The 10,174-nt window shown below is 44.0% G+C and overlaps 1 protein-coding gene across 1 annotated transcript in view; it reads right to left on the reverse strand.

Annotated features, from left to right (window-relative positions):
- Window positions 1-7,518, reverse strand: part of GOLGB1 (golgin B1) — an 88,679-nt gene extending 81,161 nt beyond the window's left edge. The window contains exon 1 of the mRNA XM_082255274.1: window positions 7,408-7,518. The gene's annotated coding sequence lies outside the window, so the exon portion shown is untranslated. The remainder of the gene's footprint in view (window positions 1-7,407) is intronic.
- Window positions 7,519-10,174: the final 2,656 nt, after the last annotated feature.

Consider the following 10,174-nt stretch of genomic DNA (forward strand, 5'->3'; position numbering starts at 1 on the left):
TTAATAACACAGAACTAAATATTTGTACAACACACAACTAGGGGGTACTGGTAAAAAAATATACCCAAAAAGGGATACTTGAAATAAGGTAACCTGGAAAACACTGACTTTTTATAAATTGGTACATAGTAAAATGTTTGTAAATGTCACATTCCTGATATGGGCCAGGAATACCTTTCCAATGAGGCCAAAGATAGCAATAAACACCCAACAGATTTTCAAAAGTTCCACTTTATCTACAGCCAAAAAAAAAAAAAGGCTGGAGTTCCACTTTTTCAACATCAACTTTTATACTGGGGAACACAGCTCTAAGGTATTGTAACACTGTGTCACATTGAATGTCATTCTATAGTGTTAAGTGGTTGTAAACTTCTGCAATGAAAAATGAACAGAGCATATTCCTCTATACTGGGTACTTGCCTCAGTCCAAAGAACCGAGTGTGATGTTTGTCTCCACTCCCTTTCCTCTGCTACCCACATGAGTCACTTCTGACAGGTAGATGGCCTGCCCAGCCTCCAACACAGAAGGCGATTGACAGCCTCAGCTGTGCATGCTTCCCTAAGAGACTGTGTATAGAGGGGTGTTTCTTTTCCCTCCAATAAGAAACAAGATATGCATGTGCTTAGATTCCAATAGCTTCCAGTACAGATCCAATACATCCAGTATTTTTAGTGTTCATACGAGGTCACACCCCTTTAGCACCTGGTAATTTATATGCATGTACAAGCTATTGGGATCTGAGCCTAGGTATATATTGTATTGTATTGCAGGTCAGTGGCCAAACCTGAACCATGTAGCTCTCCCATTTTGTGTCTGGTTGCCCAAGGTTGGCATTGTGTCCACAGTAGCATTTGCAGTAGCATAGCAGAGTAGGACTGGCTAAAGAGGGATTACTTTGACACAGTTGGCCAGCTTAAGCTTGTATTGCAATATATGTGAACTAAAAATCCCTATTTTTTTTTTTTGCAAAGTTTGCTTGAAGTATGCAGAGGGATCCTCCAGTACTTTCTAAGGTCCCACATTACACTCAGCTCCCTGCTCTGCGCTGTCCAATGTTCGATATCAGATACCTGCATGCTGAGAAAATGCCTTTGATATGTGTCTTCTTATAAGGCTGTAGAGAAGAGAGGGCTACAGATAAACAGGTACAACTTATGTAGGAGGATTGGTTTAATCTGTGTGTATCATCTGAGGCCAGTTAGTTCAGTGGGTATGTAAGGGTTTAAAACCACTTTAAAGAGGAAGTAAAGTAAAAAAAAAAAAACCGAGAAAAAAAAAGCCCTGTAAAGAGAAAGGCATAATGAGCTAGTATGCATCAAGCGGCGCATGCGCTCTGAAGGTCCGGGGGGACCTTCAATCTATTTGCCGGGAGCTTGCCGGAAAATCACTCCCGCGCGCATGCGCGGGAGTGACGTCATCGCAGCTCCGGCCAATCATTGCGCCGGAGCCGTCTCTTCCAGCCAATCACCGCGCCGGAGCCGCCGAACCCGGAAGAGACGGCGAGGGATCATGGCAGTGCCCGCAGCGATGTCCGGGGGTCCGTGTCGGGGCTTCGTTCTAAGGTAAGTAATACATAATGAGCTAGTATGCGATGCATACTAGCTCATTATGCCTTTGTCTTGCAGGTTTTTTTTTTTTTGAACTTTGGGTTTACAACCGCTTTAAGGAAAAGGTAGGCTGCAGTGTGGAGCCTATGGTGTTGTACAAAGTTGCCTTTACTTCCTGACTGTGCACTTTTTTGTTTTTTATTCTGCTCTACCATTCAGAAGACTAGCATTGAATTGGCTTCAGATTCCCAAAGCCTTTTTTGGGAGCAGTATGGCCTGAAAAAGACCAAAACTGCTTGCTTATTAAAAAAAAAAAAAAAAAAAAAAAACACATCAAGTTAGAGCAGTGTTTCTCAACTCTGGTCCTCAGGGCACACTAACAGGCCAGATTTTAAGTATCACCTTGGGGAGATGCAGACTAGAATACTGCAATCACTGAGCAACAAATTATATCACCTGTAATGTATTTTAGTTTTCTTGCAAACCTGGCCTGTTAGTGTGCCCTGAGGACCGGAGTTGAGAAACACTGAGTTAGAGAGTAAAAAAATGAAATCAATATACAGAATAAATATATTATATGTGTTACATAAATAATTTGGACAAAAAATATTAATTTTTACATTTTCCCTCTGTATGGAGCACTAAGCAGAATGAAAAATATTCTACTCCCTACATTCTAGAACAGCCCTTTTCATTCAGGGTGCCTTCTGGGTTCTTCAGGGGTGCCTTGGCAAAATGCCTAAAAATTGCCCAAAAAAATGATATACAAGCCAGCAGGTGGATCAAGCCTGCCTTTTAATTACTGTATATAAAGCCACAGGTTTTCATTGTGCACCATTACAACCTTCTAGTCGCAAGCATCCTAACAACCAATGATATCATCAGCTGCAAAGGAGGGCGACAGGCGTCTGCCTGCATGGCATCCTTTTTTGCCCTTTCCCTGCCCTTTAAAAAGGTGCCCTGACTGAAAAAAGTCCCGAGAGGGACAAAGCGTACGACTTAGTCCACTTAGCCAAAAGGCCTGGTGGAGCCCTTTCCTCGTGGCCAGCCGAAGCCGACCCCCGAGTACTAGTTTGAGGGGCTCCCCTGAAGAGAGACCACCCAAGGTTCAGGGGAAGAAGGAACTTAAAGGCCACACATCCTCCCCCAAGATTTCAGGGCAATCCCAAGGACTCGTCCCCCAGACAAGGTAAAATAATTAAAACTAGGAGGAACCGGGCCCATCCAGTTTTCCCAGGGGGAATTACTTCCATGGCCCAACTGCCTGTGGGTGCCCTGCTTTCTGTTCTAGCCTTCAGAGCCCCCATCATACCAGCAGGGATGCTATATAGCTAGACATTCATCCCCCGGTCAGGCCAGAACGACAGCACAGCACCCTTACTGGACATTCATAACAACAAATACTACACTTGTTCTCAGCCAATATGCCGAGAAGCGATGTTAGCACAATGTTCTGACAGGTGCCATTGGCTGACAGCACTGATCGGATGCTGAGCGGCTGCTGGTTTTCCAGCATGCCGTTAACAGAAGCCAGTCATGAGATCGGCTTCTATCAGATAAGGAGCTGTACACATGGGCCAATTTCTGCCGAATCGACCATTTTCGGCCCGTTTGACCCCAGCATTAGGAATCCTCAACCATGATGCAATTGAGGAATTAAGCAAATATCAGAATGCCTTGATTGGTAGCTGTCAGTATGGAGAGTGGGCATTCCTAGGCAGGCTGTATTCCAATGCATGAAAGAAGAAAATGGTCGCACATCACCACGGAATCCAATGAAGAAAAGTTATTTATTCACATGAATGTTACAAGGTACAGCAGGGTAGGACAGTAGACGCATTTCACACGACTGCTACGTGCTTGTTCACTACCACTGTATTCCTAGGTAACGCCCACATATCAGGCTTAGCGGCCATGATTGAAAGATCTGAAATCCAATGAATGATGGGGCGGGTACAGTCAGGCTGGGAAGAAGAGGGCCAGATGATGCTGAGCGTTCTGCAGACAGGAAAAAGGAGCCGATGGTGTGCAGTGAAATCAGAGTAAGTGATCTCAGTATAGGAGAGAAGCCTGTACAACAGTGCAAGACAAGGGCTGCCACTGTCCATCTCCGTCTAATGGCCTACAAAGTGCAGACATTTTTCTAACATTCCCAGGGGCCCCCAACCACCCAGTCTTCCATTGATTCCATCACCTAATCCATGTGGGCTGATGTCATTTATAATGGAAGTGTGCTGTGACTGTCAGTGATTGCGGTTCTGTATACATTATAGTAATAGGAGGTGCTGTATACATTATAGTGCTGTGACTGTCAGCGATGGAGGGTCTGTATACATTATAGTGCTGTGACTGTCAGTGATGGAGGGTCTGTATACATTATAGTGCTGCGATTGTCAGTGAAGGAGGTTCTGTATACACTATAGTGCTGCGATTGTCAGTGATGGAGGGTATGTATACATTATAGTGCTGCGATTGTCAGTGAAGGAGGTTCTGTATACACTATAGTGCTGCGATTGTCAGTGAAGGAGGTTCTGTATACATTATAGTGCTGTGATTGTCAGTGAAGGAGGTTCTGTATACACTATAGTGCGGTGATTGTCAGTGATGGAGGTTCTGTATACAGTATAGTGCTGTGATTGTCAGTGAAGGAGGGTCTGTATACATTATAGTGCTGTGATTGTCAGTGATGGAGGGTCTGTATACATTATAGTGATGGAGGGTCTTTATACATTATAGTGATGTGATTGTCAGTGATGGAGGGTCTGTATACATTATAATAATAGAGGTGCTGTATACATTATAGTGCTGTGATTGTCAGTGAAGGAGGTTCTGTATACATTATAGTGCTGTGATTGTCAGTGAAGGAGGTTCTGCATACACTATAGTGCTGCGATTGTCAGTGAAGGAGGTTCTGTATACACTATAGTGCTGTGATTGTCAGTGAAGGAGGTTCTGTATACACTATAGTGCTGTGATTGTCAGTGAAGGAGGTTCTGTATACATTATAGTGCTGCGATTGTCAGTGAAGGAGGTTCTGTATACATTATAGTGCTGCGATTGTCAGTGAAGGAGGTTCTGTATACATTATAGTGCTGTGATTGTCCGTGAAGGAGGTTCTGTATACACTATAGTGCTGTGATTGTCCGTGAAGGAGGTTCTGTATACACTATAGTGCTGTGATTGTCAGTGAAGGAGGTTCTGTATACACTATAGTGCTGTGATTGTCAGTGATGGAGGGTATGTATACATTATAGTGATGGAGGGTCTGTATACATTATAGTGATGGAGGGTATGTATACATTATAGTGATGGAGGGTCTGTATACATTATAGTGCTGTGACTGTCAGTGATGGAGGTTCTGTATACACTATAGTGATGGAGGTTCTGTATACGTTATAGGAATAGAGGTTATGTATACACTATAGTGCTGGGATTGTCAGTATACATTATAGTGCTGCGATTGTCAGTAATGGAGGTGCTGTATATATTATAGTGCCGTGACTGTCAGTGATAGAGAATCTGTATACATTATAGTGATGTGATTGTCAGTGATGGAGGTTCTGTATACATTATAGTGATGTGATTGTCAGTGATGGAGGTTCTGTATACATTATAGCAATGGAGGTGCTGTATACACTATATTGCTGTGATTGTCAGTGATGGAGGTTCTGTATACATTATAGCAATGTTGGTGCTATACACTATATTGCAGTGATAGTCAGTGATGGAAGTGCTGGAGGTTCTGTATACATTATAGTGCGGTGATTGTCAGTGATGGAGGGTCTGTATACACTATAGTGCTGTGATTGTCAGTAATGGAGGGTCTGTTTACATTAAAGTGCGGTGATTGTCAGTGATGGAGGTTCTGTATACATTATAGTGCTGTGATTGTTAGTGAAGGAGGTTCTGTATACACTATAGTGCTGTGATTGTCAGTGAAGGAGGTTCTGTATACACTATAGTGCTGTGATTGTCAGTGAAGGAGGTTCTGTATACACTATAGTGCTGTGATTGTCAGTGAAGGAGGTTCTGTATACACTATAGTGCTGTGATTGTCAGTGATGGAGGGTCTGTATACATTAAAGTGCGGTGATTGTCAGTGAAGGAGGTTCTGTATACATTATAGTGCTGTGATTGTCAGTGAAGGAGGTTCTGTATACATTATAGTGCTGCGATTGTCAGTGAAGGAGGTTCTGTATACATTATAGTGCTGCGATTGTCAGTGAAGGAGGTTCTGTATACACTATAGTGCTGTGATTGTCAGTGAAGGAGGTTCTGTATACACTATAGTGCTGTGATTGTCAGTGAAGGAGGTTCTGTATACATTATAGTACTGTGATTGTTAGTGAAGGAGGTTCTGTATACACTATAGTGCTGTGATTGTCAGTGGAGGAGGTTCTGTATACACTATAGTGCTGCGATTGTCAGTGATGGAGGGTATGTATACATTATAGTGATGGAGGGTCTGTATACATTATAGTGCTGTGACAGTCAGTGATGGAGGTTCTGTATACGTTATAGTAATAGAGGTTATGTATACACTATAGTGCTGGGATTGTCAGTAATGGAGGTGCTGTATATATTATAGTGCTGTGACTGTCAGTGATAGAGAATCTGTATACATTATAGTGATGTGATTGTCAGTGATGGAGGTTCTGTATACATTATAGTGATGTGATTGTCAGTGATGGAGGTTCTGTATACATTATAGCAATGGAGGTGCTGTATACACTATATTGCTGTGATTGTCAGTGATAGAGGCTCTGTATACATTATAGCAATGGTGGTGCTATACACTATATTGCAGTGATAGTCAGTGATGGAAGTGCTGGAGGTTCTGTATACATTATAGTGCGGTGATTGTCAGTGATGGAGGGTCTGTATACATTACAGTGCGGTGATTGTCAGTGATGGAGGGTCTGTATACATTACAGTGCGGTGATTGTCAGTGATGGAGGGTCTGTATACATTACAGTGCGGTGATTGTCAGTGATGGAGGGTCTGTATACATTACAGTGCGGTGATTGTCAGTGATGGAGGGTCTGTATACATTACAGTGCGGTGATTGTCAGTGATGGAGGGTCTGTATACATTACAGTGCGGTGATTGTCAGTGATGGAGGTTTTGTATGAACTATAGGGCTGTGACTATCAGTAATGGAGGGTCTGTATACATAATAGTGCTGTATACATTATAGTAATGAAGGTGCTGTATACATTATAGTGATGAAGGTGCTGTATACAGTATAGTGCTGTGACGTCAGTGATGAAGGTTCTGTATACATTATTTTGCTGTGATTGATAGTGATGGAGGTCCTGTATACATTATAGTGATGGAAGTTCTGTATACATTATAGTAATGGAGGTTATAGTACATTATAGTAATTATAGTGATGTGACTATAGAGGTCCTGTATACATTATTTTGTTGTGATTGTCAGTGATGGAAGTTCTGTATAAATTATAGTAATGGAGTTCCTCTATACAGTATAGTGCTGTAATTTGTCAGTTATGGAGGATCTGTATACATTATAGTGCTGTGACGTCAGTGATGGAGGTCCTGTATACATTATAGTAATGGAGGTCCTGTATACATTATTTTGCTGTGATTGTCAGTGATGGAGAGTCTGTATAAATTATAGTAATGGAGTTTCTCTATACAGTATAGTGCTGTAATTTGTCAGTGATGCAGGTCCTGTATACATTATAGTACTGTGACGTCAGTGATGGAGGTTATGTAAACATTATAGTGCTGTGACCAGAGGACACGTTTTATACATACAGGGGGAGGGGGGGGCTCAGCATTAAGCACACAACCCTGCCCATTGTATGCAGCACTCCTCCCCCCGGCACAGCATTACCTTCCACCGGCTCACCGTGTACGGCCTCCGCCTTTCCTCTCACACGGCTCTCCGTGATCTCTGATTTCCTCCCGTACCTCCCGGTATCAGCTCCTCCTCCGGCCACATCAGCAACACAACACTTCCGGATTACAGTGACAGCACGCCCCCTGCAAAGTTTCCACCAATACCGCCGCCATCTTCAGGTCGGTTCCGCCCCCTGGATGACCTCCGGTATCGAATCCGAGGTGAGAAAATGAAAGGCACGCCTCAAGATGTAGAGAAAGCCAATCTGGAAGCAGGGGACAAAACAGAGGGCCAATCAGTGTAAGCAAAACGTTGTGGCTTACCAATAACAAAGAGACAGAGTGTCCTATAGCAGGGCGATACAAGGCAGGAGCTTAGCTATGCAATGGGAAGAGTAGGGTGGAGAGGAGATGTAAGATGAGAGGGATGTGACCAGAAGGTGTGTTATAGAAACACTGGAACCGGACAGGGTGACTTTTTGCAGCATAAATCATATGCGGCCCTATCTAATCTGATGTTATAGTAGATGTAGACTTTTACTGAGTGACATTTATTTTGCTAAAGCTCCAGATATCATGGACAATTGATATTTTTATAAAACATGTTTCCCTATCTTTTTAATTATTGTTGCAGCTCAGTGATGCTGATTTCCTGCAGCCTCTATGCGGCCACTTTCTGTCTGCATGAAGTCTGCCCCCATGTGCCATCATCCCAATGTACTTTAGGGCTCATATCAGCAGTCCCTGAGGGAACAGTGCTGATGTGCCAATCTAAGTGCATCGCATAGGTTTTTTTTGTCACTAGAAGTGACATTTAGGGGTCTATTTATAAAACATTTGTTGCATGGATGTCAGAAGTAATTGTGCAAGATAAATAAAATGTACTGTACTTTTTCACCTGTATCTTCTGCTCCACCTAGTGGTTAAAAATGATGTATAATTGTCTAAAATACCTCAATGAGAAAACTATACTGCATGTTGGCCCCTAGATAGAGTTGACTATACAGGGGTTAAAGTGCTTGTAATGTCTAAGCCAGTGGCGTATCATCCATGTGTGCAGGGTGTGCGGTGCAGATGGGCCTCCAAGGCCAGGGGGCCCACTGTGCCCTGTCACACTCTGCCCACATGGAGTAACAAAATGCAATGTGCACACAGGCGGCGGAATTTGCCGATGCCTGGTTTATAGATCTGGCCGCCACTGCCGCCCACAGCCACTGATGTGCCTTTGCCATTGGCAGAGCAATCTGCAGCCTTGTGTGCTGCCCCAGGCATGTCTTCTGACCAGGGGCGGACTGACCATAGTGTTTACAACAGATTATGGGCGAGTAAGCGGTTTATGTGGGAGGGAGTTTATGGGGGTGGAAGGTTGCTCTCTCCTCATGCTGTGTGTGGAGGAGAAGTGGCAGGCCGCTCTGCTGGTACTTGTAGTGCCCTCTGTGGTAAGGTGACCAGATTTTTAAAATGAAATCCAGGGACATTTTTTTTTATTCGCAAATGACACAGGACTGCATAATACACAGAGCGCTGGGCACAGGACTGTGTAATACACAGAGCGTGGGCACAGGACTGTGTAATACACAGAGCGTGGGCACAGGACTACACAGGACACAGAGTGCTGGGCAAAGAACTACATAAGACACAGAGTGCTGGGCACAGGATTGCATAATACACAGAGCGCTGGGCACAGGACTGCGTAATACACAGAGTGCAGGGCACAGGACTGCGTAATACACAGAGTGCAGGGCACAGGACTGCATGAAACACAGAGTGCTGGGCACAGGACTACATAAAACACAGAGCGCTGAGCACAGTACTGCATAATACACAGAGCACTGGGCTCAGGATTACATAATACACAGAGCATTGGGCTCAGGACTACATAAGACACAAAGTGCTGAGCACAGGACTACAAAAAACACAGAGCGCTGAGCACAGTACTGCATAATACACAGAGGCTCTGAGGAAGAGGCACTGCCTCAAAATGCGTCAGCCGTTTACCTTATCAAGATATTGGACTCCAACATCATGGACGTTGTTAGATGGAGTTGATATGCTGGTTTACATCGCTTGTTTGTGAGTAGACATTTTTAATAATTTATTAATAAAGGCCTACTGAGCATAATGCGCTAGGCTGGTGCGCCCTTCTTTTGTGTTTATGTCTACAGTGTTTTGTCGACCACTCCGGTCGTAGAGGGCAGCAAGGCTTAGCCATTAGTGGATGCCAAGTGAGAGTCCCGGGACAGAGGCAGTCTGAGAACCAGATTCTTAGCGCAGGAGCAAGGTGCTAAACATCGCAATTTTCTTTTTGGAATAATACACAGAGCGCTGGGCTCAGGATTACATAATACACAGAGCATTGGGCTCAGGACTACATAAGACACAGAGTGCTGGGCACAGGACTATAAAAACACAGAGCTCTGGGCACAGGATTGCCTAATACACAGAGTGCTGGGTACAGGACTGCATAATACACAGCACTGGTTACAGGACTGTATAATACACAGAGCGCTGAGCACAGGACTACATAATACACAGAGCACTGGGTACAGGACTGCATAATACACAGAGTGCAGGACACAGGACTGCATAATACACAGAGTGCTGGGCACAGGACTGCATAATACACAGAGTGCTGGACACAGGACTGCATAATACACAGAGTGCTGGGCACAGGACTGCATAACACACAGAGAGATGGGCACATGACTGCATTTTACACAGAGCGCTGAGCACAGGACTACATAATATACAGGAGGGCGTTA

The sequence above is a fragment of the Pelophylax lessonae genome (genome assembly GCF_965119305.1).
Source record: "Pelophylax lessonae genome assembly, chromosome: 4".
In the NCBI taxonomy this organism is placed as follows: domain Eukaryota; kingdom Metazoa; phylum Chordata; class Amphibia; order Anura; family Ranidae; genus Pelophylax; species Pelophylax lessonae.